Source organism: Vulpes lagopus, chromosome 11 (assembly GCF_018345385.1).
Source record: "Vulpes lagopus strain Blue_001 chromosome 11, ASM1834538v1, whole genome shotgun sequence".
Lineage (NCBI taxonomy): Eukaryota > Metazoa > Chordata > Mammalia > Carnivora > Canidae > Vulpes > Vulpes lagopus.
Genome location: NC_054834.1, coordinates 67,589,070 through 67,593,842, shown reverse-complemented (window position 1 = coordinate 67,593,842; position 4,773 = coordinate 67,589,070). Strand labels below are relative to the sequence as shown.

Below are 4,773 nucleotides of genomic sequence, written 5' to 3'. Positions count from 1 at the left end.
CTTGGAAGAAGCAGCCCTGATGCATTTTTAAAAGCCTCTGGTTCCATTTTCACACACACACACACACACACACACACACACACACACACCAATTTCGATGTAAAATAAGGGCAGCTGCCCAGTGTCCTTCACAAGAAATGGAAAACAGGTTTGCAGTAGGAGACAAGAGGATCAGCAAAATTTAGATCATTCCAATTCACCTGCCTAGACATATACCAGGAGCCAAAAGCTATCTCTGTTTGCCAGAAATGCAGGATAGTGAGAGGAGAACACTGGTGATTTCATCCACCGCTGATAGAGACCTATCTGTCTGGGACCTAAATGGCTAAAATCAGCTTGCTCTTCTCCACCTTCCCCTCAACACCCATGCACATCTCCACTGTCCACAAACCTTTCAGAGGCTCGATTCCCTTCCTTTGATGATTTCACCTCCTTTTCCCAGGCCGAATACATACAGTGAACGTAGGTACCTCAACTTCCAGCACCAGACTTCCCCTACCAGTGGCTGCTGTGGCCACTTTGTGTGAATTAGGAAGGAGCACCCTTTCCTCAAAGCTCTTTACTATCATCTGCCCCCAAACAGTCACGGTTACTATTGCTGCAGGCAGTAGTGCCCCCTGCATTTGTGAAGTGCACAACATGCTCAACATCACAGATCCTATGACTCTACCTGGGCCTGCCCCCCTTCCATCTTCCTGTCTCAGGGTTACTACCTGAGGGGAGTCCTTCCAGCTGTCCTCGGCAGGCCCCTCTCCTCCCATCCTGTCTTCTTCCTCTTCATAAACTATTCTTGGGCATGGATCCATTTGGTCATGGGCTGATCAACATTAAAAATCCCTGGCTCCTGGGCAGCCTGGGTGGCTGAGTGGTTCAGTGCTGCCTTCAGCCCAGGGCCTGATCCTGGAGACCAGGGATCAAGTCCCACGTCGGGCTCCCTGCATGGAGCCTGCTTCTCCCTCTGCCTGTGTCTCTGCCTCTCTCTCTCTGTGTGTGTCTCTCTCATGAAAAAAATAAAATCTTAAAAAAAAAAAAAAATCCCTGGCTCCTTCTCATCAGTATCTAAACAAACTTATATTTCCCCAATCTTAAAAATAATATCTTCCTTTCAGTGTCCTTCTCGTTTCCTCACAGGTGATTTCCTGGAAGACTTGTGCATGCTCATTTGTGTCCGTTTTCTCGCCATCTGCCGCCCCTGGTCAACTCCCTCCAGGCTGGCCTCCTCCTACCACCAACGGAGCGGCTCTAGCTGACGGCAGCGCCGGTGTAGGCCTGCCATTCCTCGGCCTTCACCTAATTTCTCAAGAAGACGGATCCAGCCTCCAGCCCGACGGGCTCCTCCCTCGCCGTCTGCGATGCCACCCTCTCCCGGGCTTCCTCCCAAGGCTCCCCGCTCCTCTTCCAGCGCCCCGAGCGGGGAGGCGCTCCCGGGGGCCCTCCTGGGCCTCCTTCGCAGGTCACACTCTCTCCACCAGGCAGCCTCCCGAGCTCCTGCTCCGCTCTCATCCCCGTCCGCGAGACCCAGGGCACAGACGTTCGGCTCAGGCTTTCACGTGCAAGTGCAAACAGGCACACGCCGTGGCCCGCGGGCCCCAGACCCACGCTCCTTGCCAACTGCGCTTCTCGTGCGTCCTCTTCCTCCGCGCCAAGGACCAAGGACCATTCACCCAGCCGGCAGCCCGCGCCATCACCACGCCTACCTCCCAGCTACCTGCCCGCCTGGCCGCGCACGCCGAGGCCCTAACCCGAGCAGCCTAAGTCCAACGAGCCTCCTGGGACGCCCGAGACCAGCGGCGCCCACGTATTAAGGGCTTCGTGCTCCCGCGTCCGCCGCTGGGTTTGAACCCAACTCAGGAGGGAAAGCGCCGGGTCGCTCCTGTTCACGGATTCCTGGCGCACCCACGGTGCCGGGCACCAGCGAGCTCAGTAAATCCTCGACAGAAGGGCAGAAGGACAGTGAGAGAGGATTCACCATCTCCGCGGGGGACAGCTGGAGCTCCGAGCCCGGGGTGCAAACCTCAGCCCTCGTTCGCCACACACAACATGGCGGCGATCCCGACCCGCGTCCCGCTTCCGTTTCCGGTGCCGATCGCGTCACTTCCTCTCCGGTTGCCCTGGAGCTCGTTGGACGCTAAGGATGCAGGGAGCCTCTCTGCTCTTTTTCCCTTCCAGATTCTTGCTCGTGCTGCGGCGCAGTCTGACCGCGTAGCTTCGAGGCTCGGCCACCTGCGGCTTGTTGGTGAGAGGGGGCCCGAAGGGAGGGCTCTCTGGAGTGTGTAGGGGGGTCTGGGATCTGGGGGTGGGGGGCAGAGGGACTGAGGAGTAGGGGGACGTGGCTGGGAGGCGGGTCGAGAAAGTTTATGTTGCAAACCCTCCCCCAAACCGGTTATTATTGGAAGTGGCAGATGCAGTCCGTGGGCAGAGACGATGCTTAGCAGCTTAGCATCGATGCTTAGCAGGACTTCATCGCCGTAAAATGTGTGTGCGGACGGCCTTAGCAGCCTGAAAACCATTTTCTTCTTTAAGGTTTCTTCTGTATTAAGTGGGCCCAGCCACCACCGACACCTGCCGTCTGGTATCCTTTCCTGCTGTGTCTCAGGTCATGCCCAGCAGGCGAAGGAAACTTGTTTGTTTTCATCAGCGGCAGGCACCATCCTTCACACTTCTCACCCTTTATCGAACCGACAATGAAAACCCAAGTGCAGGAGGCACTGTTAAAGGTCTGAAAAGGTTACAGGAGACCAGAGCCATTTATTTTTATTATTATTTTTTATTTTTTTTTTGAGAGCGAGGAGAGCGAGCAAGCAAGCAGGGGGGAAGGGCAGAGGGAGAGAGAGAATCTCCAGCAGGCTCCGCACTCAGCACAGAGCTCTCAATGTGGGGCTCGGTCTCAGGACCCCAAGAGCATGACCTGAGCAAAATCAAGAGTCACTTAACTGACTGAGCCACTCAGGTGCTATGACTTTTATTTTTATTTTTTATTTTTTATTTTTTTTTTTAAATTTTTTTTTATTTATTTATGATAGTCACAGAGAGAGAGAGAGAGAGGCACAGACACAGGCAGAGGGAGAAGCAGGCTCCATGCACCGGGAGCCTGATGTGGGATTCGATCCCGGGTCTCCAGGATCGCGCCCTGGGCCAAAGGCAGGCGCCAAACCGCTGCGCCACCCAGGGATCCCTATTTTTATTTTTTAAAGATTTTATTTATTTGTTCATGAGAGACACACAGAGAGAAGAGAGGCAGAGACACAGGCAGAGGGAGAAGCAGGCTCCATGCAGGGAGCCCCACGTGGGACTCGATCCTGGGACTCCAGGATCAAGCCCCAGCCCAAGGCGGTGCTAAACCGCTGAGCCACCTGGGCTGCCCTACGACTTTTACTTTTTAAACGAAGATCTCTTTTATGTGAAGAAACTTAAGGATTTTTGCATCCTAGGATGTGCTGTGAGATTGAAAGCAGAATTTTTTCCATAGATCAGAAGAGAGATAGTCAACAAATGAGTATCCCCTGGCTTGCACACTGAGTGAACACAGTCAAGATCTTCTTCAGCAATCACCTTGGCATTGGAACAGGCTGCAGAGTTCGCCCTTCATCAACCCAGTCCTCACATCTCCACGTTCAGTTTTGCTTAGTCGTTTACGTTTCTGGCCTGATCAGTGTTTTTGTTTCTTGCAGGTGCAGCAGAGGCTCCCAGGTAGCTGAGAAGTTCACGGAATCTTCTTACTGGTACAACTTTCACTATTGCTTGTGTTAGAGTGTGAGGTAAAGATGAGCAAACATTTCTCAAGTGCACTGTTTACCTACACAGCACGCTGCAATTTGACTTCTCAAAGTCAAGAGAAACAGGTTTGCACAATTGCTCTGTGTGACATAGAAAGGACATGTCATCTGATAACAGGAACATAGCTTTTATGCTAATAAAAATGCTTTTAAAAATTAGTGTGTGGTTTTTGGTAATTAGCATATGATTTCAGTTATCAATTGGTTCATAACAAACAGACTAATTAAATACCCCCTTCAGTCATTTATCTAAATGACTGTTCTGTTAAATTGTATTTGTGGGCATTGATCAGAGCTAATGGGAAAAAGAGATTAAGATGAAAATCATGGGATTAAATTTTTAATTAGTTTGCCCCCTGAACAGTTGTTTGGTATGACACGGTGATTGATTGGCTACATATACCTACCCAGCAAGGATGTGGCTCTACTACTAGACTTTGGAACATAAGAGTGTTTCACAAGAGACGAGTATTTGAGTATTTTATTCAGTTATCTTTCTCTTTATTCCTGCTTAACAAGGAACTGGAAAGGAAGGCAATGTGTGGGATCTCATAGTTCTTCATCTGGTGATACATATAAAGTATAAGATGAGGGCATCAGTTAGTTCATTAATAAATATCTCAGACTTAATATGTCTGAAATAAAGCTCTCCATTCCCCAGCCCCAACCCCTTCCTCTCTCAGGGTTCTTATCTTGACCAGTGATACTACCATGTATCAGTGTGTTCAAGATGAAAACCTAGGAGCAGTCTTGAGTCCCTGTTTCTCTCATGCCCCACAGCTTGTCCATCAACAATTTCTATCAGCTTTTCTTCTGAAACATATCCAAAATCTACCCACCATTCTCTTCGCTACCACCCTAACCCAAACACCATCATCCTTTACCTGGTTAACGACAACACCCTCTGAATCTGGTCTCCCTGTTTCCAATCTCGTGACCCATTTCTACCCACCTCTGCTCCACCCCACCCAGTCTGTTCTCCACACAACAGCCAAAA

At 50.7% G+C, this 4,773-nt stretch overlaps 1 long non-coding RNA gene across 1 annotated transcript; it reads left to right on the top strand.

Moving 5' to 3' along the window:
• The first annotated feature begins 471 nt into the window (after positions 1–471).
• Positions 472–3,935, top strand: LOC121501420. The gene is made up of 2 exons (XR_005990600.1): positions 472–2,236; positions 3,672–3,935. It is a non-coding gene; the product is annotated as an uncharacterized LOC121501420 (long non-coding RNA).
• The last annotated feature ends 838 nt before the right edge of the window (positions 3,936–4,773 follow it).